General features: G+C 36.2%; 1 long non-coding RNA gene across 1 annotated transcript in view; it reads left to right on the top strand.

Annotated features, from left to right (window-relative positions):
- LOC138842602 (uncharacterized) overlaps window positions 1-12,915 on the top strand; it is a 52,747-nt gene that overhangs the window by 28,835 nt on the left and 10,997 nt on the right. Inside the window, exon 2 of the long non-coding RNA XR_011377304.1 lies at window positions 10,301-10,358. This is a non-coding gene — a long non-coding RNA (uncharacterized lncRNA). The remainder of the gene's footprint in view (window positions 1-10,300; window positions 10,359-12,915) is intronic.

Raw genomic sequence — 12,915 nt, 5'->3', positions numbered from 1 at the left:
AAGAAAGCAATGACAAGAAGTGATGCTGAAGGTACAGTGATGCTAAAAAGCACAATTCTGATTTTTACACACCTAATGAAGGAATAGAATAGATTTCACAGGAGAGAAAAATAGAGACACGCAACTGGGAAGAAGCCGAGGATGTTTTCTTAAGGCAATGGAGGGGCAGGTTTTTTGTCAACGGAACATGTGATTCTTCTGAACACATTTTTATGTTCATACCACACTGAACAATATTTGATTCAGATTTCTAGGTAAGGAGAAAAACATTGTATGACTCAGGCCATAAAAAAAAAGTCCCAATTCCAGAATTTAATATTTGAGGGACAAATATTGGGTGTCTCCTCCTCTGTGCTAATTCTAAGCAGGCACCAGGTTGTCTACTGTGTGAGATGCCACTTAATTAACACCTGAAGGGAACATATGCTAAGCACTAAATATGTAATGTGAAATAACAAGAAATGGTTACACTCAAACTATGATTGGTAAACAACTTAAAGGAAAAGGTGAAATGAATGAAAAAGGAGAGATGAACTCTTCAACACTCAGCTTATATTGACGGTGAAAAGGTTATAAAGAAAAACAATTTTTCCATATTGTTTTCTAATCTTTGTCAACTGGAATGCATGTTTTACATAATTAGAACCATAGTGTATGTGTATTTGTATTCATTTTTTTTATGACTAAGTATTCCATGGAAGCTACTACTGGAAAAAAACTGCTTATTGTTTTGGGGAAAAAAAGAATTAGTTCATCTCACTCCATAAGCTCATTTAACTTGCAGATTGACTAGACAGTAAAATGCAAAAGTGAAACTTCTGTTAGAAAATAAAATGGAATAAAAAGTAAATGATACAAAACACTAATTTGAAAATATACATACACCCTAATGTTCATAGCCCTATTTACAACAGCCAAGACACGGAAGCAACCCAAATGCCCATCAACAGACAAATGGATAAAGAAGATGTGGTATAAACACAATAGAATATTACTCAGCCATAAAAAAGAATGAAATTCTGCCATTTGCAGCAACATGGATGGACCTAGAGAATATTATGCTTAGTAAAATAAGTCAGACAGAGAAAGACAAATACTGTATGATATCACTTATATGTGGAATCTAAAAATAATACAAATGAATGTATATGCAAAAGAGGAACAGACTCACAGATATAAAAAACAAACTTGTGGTTACCAAAGGCGAGAGAGAAAGGGGAGAGGGACAAATTAGGGGTATGGGATTAACAGATACAAATTCTATATGTAAAATAGATAAGCAACAAGGCTATATTATATACTACAGGGAGTTATAGCGATTATCTTGTAATAACTTATAAGGGACTATAATCTGCAAAAATACTGAATAGCTATGCTGTATAGCTGAAACTAATATAATATTGCAAATCAACTTTACTTTAATAAAAAGTAAATCATACCACTGGGGAAAAATCCAAATACAAAATACTTAGAAATAAAATGTATAGGTCCTATATGAAGAAAACTAAAAACTGTGTTGAGGGAACTAAAGGAAGATTTGAATAAATACAAAACCAGGTCATGTTAGTGGATAGAAAGCTTAATATAGTAAAGTTGTCAACTTCCCCCAAATATCTATAGCACTAACATATTTAATCAAAATGCCAATAGGATTTCTCTTTGAATTAGGCAAAATGCTTCTAAAGTTCACGTGGAACAATTAACATAGGTGAAAATTGAAGAAAATGATGAAAAGGAAGGGAATAAAAAGGCTCTGTTGTATCAGAAAATTAAGATATAATACTATAATAAATAAAACTGTATGGAACTGGTCCAGAAATAGGCAAAACAGATAAATGGAAACATAATAGAAATGGACCCAAGTATATATATTTGAACTTAATATATGATAAAAAAAGACTAGATAAGCATTTGAAAAAAGAAGTTAGACTACTAGTCCATACCTTCAGGATTAAAGTCTTAACAGTTCCTTCAGGATTAAAGTCTTAACAGTAAAAGAGAACATTAATAAAATATAAAGAGAAATATAAGTAAAAATATATAATCTTGAGGTGAGGAAGGCCCCAAAGCACAAATCATAGAGGAAAGGTTTGAAATTAAAACAATCTATGTAGGGAGAAAATATATTTTAATTTCAAATATATACATATATATTTAAATATACATATATGTTTAAAAGGTGAGTGACAGAATGTGTGATAAAGTGACAGATGTAGAGTTATCTTTCTTAATATATAAAGAGAACTTAAAGCTCAACTAAAAAATGAGACTATTACAAAAAAATTTTTTTTGCTGTTTTTTCATTTTCATTCAGTTAAAAATATTTTCTAATTTCTATTGTGATTTATTGTTTTACCCATGGACTTAGAAATATAATGTTAATTCCAAACATTTGGGTATTTTTCAGATACAATATCTTCCTTTATTGGTTTCTAATCATTTCTATTATAGTCACAGATATTATTCTGTATGATTTTAGTACAGATCATTTTATTGAGATTTATTTTATGGCCTAGTGTACGGTGTTTCTTCATAAACATTCCACACGCACTGAAAAGAGTATGTATTCAGCAATTGTTAGATATAGTGTTCTATAGATATTAGTTAGGTCAAGTGGGTTTGTATTGTTTTCAGCTCATTATATCCTTACTGATTTTTGTTTAATTATTCAATCAATATTTCTATTTTACTCTGAGACAAAATGTATTTATCTGGTTGCTTAGAGCTGCTTTAAATAGATTTGGGGCTCATCACTAATTCTTTCACATTGATTATGCCATTTCAAATTCCCTAACTCTTTGTTTTGATTCCTTGCTTTCATGACTGGATTTCACCATCAAGTATCAATAGTTTCTTTGAAAATGTGACTTACAGGAGCCTGAGATTTTTCATGTTTTTAATTTTTTACCTGTGGTTTATATATTTAACAACTTGTCTATCTTTGGACCATTTCATTTCTTCACATGTTGCATATTATTCCAGTGTCTTCCAGAATTAAATTTTCTGTGGACAAGTCTGAGATCATCTTGAATTTTTGCCCTTATTTATAACTTTCTTTCCTTTCTGGATGTCTTCCTTTATTTATTTATTTTTACTTATTTATTTTTTTGCAGTACGCGGGCCTCTCACTGTTGTGGCCTCTCCCATTGCAGAGCACAGTCTCGGGATGTGCAGGCTCGGGGCCATGGCTCACGGGCCTAGCCGCTTCGCGGCACGTGGGATCTTCCCAGACCAGGGCACGAACCTGTGTCCCCTGCATCGGCAGGCGGACTCTCAACCACTGCACCACCAGGGAAGCCCCCTTTATTTATTTTTAAACTTACATATTTTGATATGAAATATAGTACATATATAAATACCTTTATTCTTGAAGTTTAATAGTTTAACCAAACTATGTCACAATGTTATGTTGTATCAATTTTACCTGGTATGTACTATGCTCCTTCAAGTTTACAGACTCTGATCCTTCTTTATTTCAGGGGAATTTTATCTGATTATATATCTCTGAATATCATTTTTTTTCTTCAAGGAAATAAATATATTTAGGTTGAACTGTCTTTGTCCCCTATGTCTATTATATTGGCTTCATTCATTTCATTTCTTTTATTTTTCTTATGTATTTACTCCTTTTATTTCAAGATGTCCCTCCATACCATTAACTTAAAATTTGACCATATCTTTTTTATTCCTTGTTGGACCTAGATTATTTATCGGTATAAATGGTGAGGGTTTTGGGGGGTTTTTTGTATTCTTAATATTTTTTTTCATTCTCCATCTCCTTTTCCATTGCCATGTTGTTATATCACCTTGCTTTTGCACTCTTAAGTTATTGAAGTAATATTCTTATTAAAGTTCTTTTATAGTACACATTCTAAGAGAATTTGCTTCTGTTTCTTGAGTTCTATTCCACTCCGAGTCCTTCATATTTTTTGCATGCTATATTCCTATATCTTCTTTTCCTCAAAACTATGTATACTTTCTATTTAATTTCTTTTAATCTTGCTTATGCTTGGGAATCTTTTATCCAAACTTTTATTTTCTGTAATATATCATGAGCCTTGACACATTTGCCACTTATAGCAGATGCTTTTAATACCCCAGCCCCTATTACCTTTACTCACCTGAGTATACCTGAAGCTGCAGACAGTTCCTGGCATGCTGACAACTTCTCAAGCACCTGCATTTCTCCTCTTTACTGCCTGAAGCCCTTCTTTGGTATTATGGGAGTTTACTTGGTTGTGTGCAAGCACACTCCAGAAGTATGAGTGGAATTATGCTCCTGGGGGAAACCCTTAACTGACAGGGGATGAGAGTCAGTGACTAAATGCTCATTAGAGAGTATCAACTACAGAGAATATACTGGGCAGGTGAACATGATAACTCGGCCATTAGAGATCAGCTTGTTTCTGTGCTCAGCCTTCATCGTGCTTGCACAATGGGTCCATGAACAGTGTAGCAATGGTGTCAAGCATGGAGACTCTCTATGGAGTCCAACAAAATGAGCTGTTTCTCACCAAGGCTGATCTAGTCATTGCCATTACTCAATGTCCAACGTGTTGGCACAGAAAACGGTGTTGAGCACTTGGTTTGATATACTCATTCAAGAAGACTAACCAGTTATCTGGTGGCAAGTTGATTACATTGGACCCCTTCCATGCTGGAAGAAAATTAATTCTTCCTTGCTGATATTGGTAAGTATTCCAAGTAGGAGTTTGCCATCTCTGCCACAAAGTCTTGGCCAGCACCACTAACTGAAGGTAGAATTTCCGATTTGCTGTTATAAGATCCTACTTAATGTTGCCTTGGATCAAGGGACCCAGGTATTTACTTTACCATAAGGAGGTGTAACGATGGGCAATGACCATAGAATCCATTGTTCCTGACAAATATTGCATCACGTGGAAGCTGCTAGCATGATAAGAAGTTGGAATGCCATCTTAAAGATACAGATAAAGTTCTTGCTTGGAGAATAACACATTTAAAGGTAAAGGTATTTTACATAGTGCTGTGTCTCCAATAGACTATAATACAGTGCTTTGTCTTTGTTAGTGAAAACACAGGGGTGGAACCAATGCGTAGAAGTTGAGCTGACTCTTCTCACCCTCCCCCTCACTGTTGCAATTAGGGAATTTTTGTTTTCTATTCCTAAAACTTTAGGATCTTTAGAATTAAAGATCCTGGTCCCTGGGGGGACATTTCTACTAGGGGATACAATTAGGGTTCCGTTGCACCTAAAGTTATGACTGTTGCTGGACCATTTCTGGAATCTCGTGTCAATAGACTATCAGGCTAGAAAAAGTTCATATACTTGTGGAGGTAATAAACCCTGATAATATGAGAATCTAACACTTTTCTTACAACAATGGGCATAGTTTGGAACTCAGTGGATCCACTGGGGAGCCTCTGATAATTCTGCACGTGATAGAAAGGCAATTTCTGCAGCTAAGAACTGACGATGTCAAGGCAACCAGGGATTCAGACACCTCAGAGATGGCCTCACAGGAGAGCAACCTAGGTAGCAAAAGTTCTGGCTGAGTGTGAGACAAAACCAGAAGGAGTGAGAAGGGAAGGAGAAAATAAAATCAGTTACTTGAGTTTAGCTGAAGCCAAAGGGACTTCTGCTTCCCTCCATTAGTCCTTTTAGCTAAAGCAGCAGGGACTTCAACTTTCACCTTTAAGCATCATTAAAAGCATGGAATCAGAGTGGGGCATGAGCAGATCTGGGAACCACTTAGGGTGATGGTAGCAGATGCTGCTGATAGCATCCCCTATATCCCTTTGGCCTTCCTGAGTTTACCTACCACTGTGTGGGGGAGTTGATACCCTCAATGCCCTAGTATCTCTGTTCTCCAGTGGGACAATTCTGAGGTGCATTCCACACGATTTCTCAGAAGGTCCCAGAATACTGAGCCTCAGTTGCCCATAGCAGTAACCTGATCAATACCACTGCTCCTCCTTTATTGGCCTTTCTTACTTCCCTCTTCTCAATTCCTCATTTCCGTACTTGTGCTTCCTAGAATCACTTTCTATATAAGCCACTTGCATAAAAGTGCTTATCTCACTAAAAGGTCTACTTTGGGGGAAAACCCAAACTAACACATCTCTTATCTGAGACAAGTTTGTGGTTTCCCTCTAAACTACACTTTGATTCTTTGGTATTATTTTTAATCCACACTTCTGTTGGCTCTGAAAGGAAGGGCATGAGTCTTCTCTCTTTTTTATTGATCAGTCTAGCTAACAGTTTGTCAATTTTGTGGATCTTTTCAAAGAAGCAACTTTTGCTTTCACTGATTTTCTCTATTGTTTTCCCTGTTATCCATTTCACTTATTTCTACTGTAGTCTTTATTATTTCCTTCCTTGATTAGTTTTGGGTTTAATATGCTCCTTTGTTCCTTTTTCTCCCTGCTAGCCCTCAAGGTGCAAATTTAAGTTATTGATTTGAGATTTTTCTTATTTTTTAATGTAGGTATTTATAGGTATAAATTTCCCTCTGAGTACTGTTTTCACTGCATTCTGTAAGTTTTAGTATGTTATGTTTTTGTTTTCATTCATCTTAAGGTATTTCAAAATTTTCTTTGTGATTTCTTTTTTGACACATTTGTTGTTTAAGAGTGCATCACTTAATTTCCACGTATTTTTGGATTTTCCAGTTTTTCTTCTACTATTGGTTTCTAGCTTCATTCCATTGTGGTGGGAGAGGATACTTTAATTTTAAAGTATTCCAATCTTTTAAAAAATGTTCTGAGTCTTTTTTTGTGACCCAGTCATTGTCTGTCCTTAAGAATGTTCCGTGAGCACTTGAGAAAAATTTATATTCTCCTGTTGTTGGGTAGAGTGTTACAAAGATATTTATGTCTAGTTGGTTTGTAGAGTTGTTCAAGTCCTCTATTTCCTTGGTGATCTTCTGTCTAGATGTTCTATTATTGAAAGTCATGTATTGAAGTCTCCAACTATTATTGTAGAACTGTCTATTTCTTCCTCTGATTCTGTCAGTGTTTGCTTCATATATTTTTTGGTTCTGTTGTTTGATGTATATAATTATTATAACTTTTTTTCTTTTTGGCCATGCCATGCGGTTTGTGGGATCTTAGTTTCCTGACCAGGGATTGAACCCTGACCCCGGTGTTGAAAATGCCAGAGTCCTAACCACTGGACAACCAGGGAATTCCCTTATTATAACTTCTTGATGGATTGACTCTTTCATCAGTATATAATGTCTGTCTTTGTCTCTTGCAAGAGTTTTGACTTAAAGTCTACTATGTCTGATGTTAGAGTAGCCTCCCCAGCTCTCCTTTGGGTACTGTTTGCATGAAATATCTGTTTTCATCCTTTCTTTTTCAAACTTTTTGTGCCTTTCCATTGAAAATGAGTCTCTTGTAGACAGCATATAGTTTTCATGTTATTCTGTCCATTCTTCCAATCTCTGCCTTTTAAAAAAATTAATTAATTTAATTCCCAGCAGGGAAGCCCCCAATCTCTGTCTTTTGATTAGAGAGTTTAATCCATTTACAGTAATGTAATTACGGATAAGGAAGGATTTACTTCTGCCATCTTACTATTTATTTCTATGTGTTTTACACCTTTTTTTTGTCTTTCATTTCCTCCATTGCTGCCTACTTTTATGTTAAGTTGATTTTTTTTTGTAGTGAACTGCTTCGATTCCTTCTCATTTCTTTTTGTGTATCTCTTTCTAGATATTTTCTTTATGATTACCATGGTGATTACATTTAATAGCTTAAATTTATAACAGTCTACTTTGAATTGATACCAACTTAGCTTCAATACCATACAGAAGCTCTGCTTCTAAATATCTCCATTCCCCCTCTCCTTTATGGTGATAGTGTCTGACATTTTTCTAAGAAATAACCTTCAGAAAAGAAGAAAACAATAGGAAACACTTGGCCACTAGCAAGTGGCAAAAATAGTATGTGTTGGCATCTTGTTTCTGCATTTATATAGCACTTGTGCATGTCTCCTTGACTCTCTATTCTTGTCTCAAATTTGTCTTCTAGAGTTTTCTTGGGATTGTTGCAGCTCAGTTGCTAGCCTTTTATCTCGCTATTGGCTCCCTATGCATTTGATACTTTCCACAAAGTGTTCCAAGCCTAGGACACTGTTTTATATTTCTGTCCCATAATCTGCCTTCCTTGCCCTGGACTAGCTTCCTGGCTCCCCAGGCAGGTTCCTGAGAGTTGAGGTCATGTTGGCCTATGGGAGAGAGTCCTCTATTTTCAATAAGTACTGGGTGAAGGTGGTCAAAATGTACAGACTTCCAGTAATAAAATTAATTAATTCTGAGAAGGTAAGATACAGCATGATGACTATAGTTAACAATACTATATTGTTTATTTGAATGTGGTTAAGAGAGTAGATCTTAAATCTTTTTATAATAAGAAAAAAAACTGTAACTATGTGAGATGATGAATTAACTGAGATTATTGTGATAATCATTTCACTATAGACACATATATCAAATTATGTTGAACCCTTAAACAATGTTATTTGTCAGTTACAGCTTAATAAAATGGAAATTTTAAATTAAAGAAAAGGTTAGCTGATGTTCCTCTGACTTAGTTTACCCAGGTAGCAGCAGCAAAAGTCTAGTGGTTTGATTTGGATACTGTCCCTGATCACAAGGTCACAGGTGAAAAATCCCTCCCACAGTGATATCCTTAAAGAAGGATATTCCTCTTCAGCTCAAACAAGCTAGAGTGGCTTCTGTGATGTACAACTAAGAACGTTGACTGTTAGAACCTCCATGACACTGGATAAGTGACGTCTTGCTATATATTTGGCTTATGTTATTACAAGGAATTAAGACCAGATAAATCAAAACAATAACAATAAATGTTAGGATAACCTGTGTAGGACCAAGGAAAGGAAGGGCATGAATCTTCTCTCCTGAGTGCTGCATGGAACATTCAAAATAGGAATTTCTTTCTTTCTATTAAGAGTGTGAAAACTCAGAGGTGGCCTGATCACTATACCCAGAAAGGAGATTTTTGGGCACAAGACCAAAAGAAGTTTTTCTTATTAAATCATTTCTGTCCTTACAATTTTGGCTCCTTGTAGCCCAGATCGATTGTTTCGTTTGTCAGTATGTGCCAAGTCTATTACACAAAAGGTAAAATGCAGCAAAACCAAATTGAAGTAGAATGGCTCTCCTTAGCAAACAACATTTATTTTCTGCTAAATTCTGACTGATTTCCTAAGAGCTCAGAGTTCCAGAGAGCAACCAGAGTGGATTTTATTAAATCTTTGATTATGCAACATTAAGCTTGAAAACTAGAGTGCAGTCTTCTTATTTTGCAGTTGGAGAGAGAGTCTCAGGGAGGTAAACAACTTACATGAGGTTTCACAATTCATTCAAGGCCAAAGAGTAGTAGAAAGTGACACCCCAAAATGTGACTGTGAGAATTCAGGACATGCCACCCCAAAATATACCACTTTGCTATATCGATTATTTTGTGATGTGGGCTTTTGAAAGACAGTAAATGCAGGAAGAGGCTTTCCCCAATCTCCCCTTATCTGCCAGAAGGTAGATTCTCCAAAAGGAACTCAATTGTCATCAGTCCCCTTCCCGGAGTTTCACCAACTGGGGAAGATTAAAACTTTTATCACAGGAGAGGAGCCTTGAAGTTGATACCACACACAGACACACTTTGCCACAAACAATCATAACTCCCATCTATTCTTCTAAGGGTCCGTTCATCGTTTACCCAAATCATTTACTCTCCCATAAGAGGCCTACATCCCTCTCCCCTTTCCCTGTTAAGATGGTATTTCATCCTGAATTCTAAAGCCACCTCTTTGAGTTACTCATTTTCCCTGGGTATCTCCCGTGAATATGAGTATACATGTCAATAAACTTCTGTTTGTTTTTCTCTTGTTAATCTGTCTTTTATTACAGGGGTCTCAGCTCAGAACTCAGAAGGGTAGAGGGAAATTGATTTTTCCTCTCCTACAAGGCAGATCTAGGTTAGAAAAACCCGGGTACACCATTCTTTCCACAGGTGCATCTTCTGTTCTAAGTGTAACAAGTGCTGTCCTGTCCAGCACGGGAGACATTTACCCATGGCAAGTCCTTTGCCTGCGGGTCCCAAATGAGGAATTTTACCGATGAAATAGATTGGCAAAGAGATGGAATTTAAAATGGCATTTATCCTTGGGAGGGAGGAAAATATACTGTGCTGGATCAGATTTTCTGCCTGGAAATGGCCCCCACGTTGCAGGAAGTTTCTTTCCCTTGCTCCCTTCTCCCCTGAACTCCAGATTCAGTGGCATTTATTTTTTCCCCAGGTCCTTTCAGTTTCTTCTTAATGAGACCGGTGGTTGCTGAGAGTTTGATCGACACTTGGTATGTACAGCTTGTATTCATCTTCCTGAGAAAAGGCATTGCACAAAAAAGGATTGCCAATGGCAACCATGGTGGCATTTCTGAGAGCCCCAGCAGCATTCCCAGAAGCTCCATTCCCCACCCCAGTGGAAGGAAATGCCACTGGCCGACCAGCGGATGGAGGGAGGAGTGACTTCTACAGTAATTAAAATATTCCTATGCAGGGAGACCTTGAATTCTTTTCTTGTCACCCATCAGACCTCATTACTTTTTACCCACATACAGTCCTCCTGATTTCCAGGACACCTAAGCCAAGTCTAGGCTGGAGGGAAATACTTTTGGAATAAAATCAAATCAGTTGCAAATGAGTTACAACATCTCAATTGCCTTAATAGATCAAACAAAAACTTCACTGTGTGTTCCAGACACCCGGACTGATCCACTCCGTAAAGTTCCCCCAGCTACAAAAATGCAGATCTTTGGCCGGCCTATAGCAAGGTCCCAAGCAATGCCCTTGGGGGCTTAGCCAGGACACAGGGACTTGGAATGGAGCTTGCGGAGCGTGTGGCCTGGCCAGGATGGTGTAACTAGCAAGCAAGCTGGAACACGCTCTCCTGCTTCAGGCCAGGGAATAGCTATGTCAGGCCAGGAGTAAAGAAAATAGATTTCACTTACTTTGTACCCTGTGTACTGCTTGGGGAGAGGGTGGGCAAGTGAAACAGTTTTTGTGTGTGTGTTGGTAGCACTTTGGTAGCTCCAGCAAGTCTCTGCCCAGGCCCTCCCCTCACTTCATCCCAGCTTCCCTCCCTGTCTTCTCTTCAGAATAAATGTGCGTACCGTAGGCAAAGATCTCCTTGTTTCAAGTGAGCCTCATTTTAATATAGCTAGATGGTCCTTCAACTTCAAACTTTAAAAACAGGTAGATTGAAGTGAGATTTATAGAACAACCCTTCAAATAGAAACGTTTTATTGATAACTGGTTCACCAACTGACATAAAATAAACTGCACGTACTTAAAGTTTAGGTGTAGGTATATGCACATGGAATCATCACCACAATCAAGATAAAGAGTATATTCATCACCTCTAAGAGTTCCCTCTTGCTCCTTTGTAATTCATCCCTCTCTCCTCTTCCTGCCCACCCATCACCACGCTCCCCTGACAATCACAGATCTGCTTTCTTTCATATTAGATTCATTTTCATCTTCTAGAAATTTACGTAAGTCATACATATATACTTTTTTGGGGTCTGGCTTCTTTCAGCTAGCACAATTATTTTGAGACTTATCTATATGGAGTGGACTTTATTAGTTTGCATATTTAAAGAATTGTTCCATTTTATCTAAGTTGTTAAATTTATTGGCATAAAGTTGCTCATAATATTTCCTTTATTCTTTTAATGTCTGTAGAATTTAAGGTGCAGTTGCCTCTGTCATTCCTAATATTATTGATTTTTGTTTTCTCTGTTTTTTTTTTTTCCCTGATTATTCTGCTGAGACATTCTTCAATTTTATTGATCTCAGGCAAGCAACTTTTGGTTTCATTGATTTCTCTATTGTTTTTCTGTTTTCTGTTCATTAATTTTTGCTCCGATATCTATTACTTCCTTCCTTCTGCTTTATTTTAATTCCTTGGTTTAATTTGCTTTTCTTTTTTAAATTTCTTAAGGTGGAAGCTGAAGTCATAGAGTTGAGAACTTTCTTCTTTCTGATATCTGTAGTTACTGCTATACATTTATCTCTAAGTACTGCTTTAGCTGTATCTCACACATTTTGATGTTATGTTTTCTTTTCTTTTTTTTCATTTAAAAATATCTTCTAATTTTTCTTTGATTTCTTTTTGACCCATGGATTATTTAGAAGTGTATTACATATACATCTTAAATATATACAATTATTGTCAATTATACCTAACTAAAGCTGTCAAAAATATGTATTAATTAGTTTCCAAATATTTGGGGATTTTCCAGCTATCTTGCTGTTATTGATTTCTAATTTGTTTCATTTGGGGCAGAGAAATGCTTTGTATGATATGAATCCTCTTAAATTGACAGAGATTTTTTTTTATTGCTCAGAATATGGTCTATGTTCTGTGTGTATTTGAAAATAATGTATTCTCTTATTGTGGAGAATGTTCTAGAAATATCAGTTAGGTCAAGTTGATAGATAAGTGTTGTTCAAGATGTCTGTATTTTAACTGATTTTCTGTCTACTTTTTCTAACAATTATTGAGAGATAGACATTGAAATCTTATAGATTTGGTTAATTTCTCCTGAAGTTCTGTCAGTTTTTGTTTCATGCATTTTTGAAGCTCTGTTATTAGATACATACATTTTTGTCATGTCCTCCAGAACAACTGGTTTATCATTATGTAATGAGCTTCCCTATCCTTGGCAATAGTCTTTACTCTGAAACTACTGTCTGGTATTAAAATTGTCACACTAGTTTTATTTTGGTTAGTTTCCTATCCCTGCTGTAACAAATTACTGCAAACCTAGTGGCTTAAAACAATACAAATTTACCTTAAAGTTCTGGAGGTCAGAAGTCCAAAATCAGTCTCATTGGGCTGAAGTCAAGGTG

This window comes from Globicephala melas, chromosome 3, assembly GCF_963455315.2.
Source record: "Globicephala melas chromosome 3, mGloMel1.2, whole genome shotgun sequence".
Lineage (NCBI taxonomy): Eukaryota > Metazoa > Chordata > Mammalia > Artiodactyla > Delphinidae > Globicephala > Globicephala melas.
The sequence above is the reverse complement of the archived record's forward strand: the minus strand, read 5'-3'. Positions and strand labels throughout refer to the sequence as shown.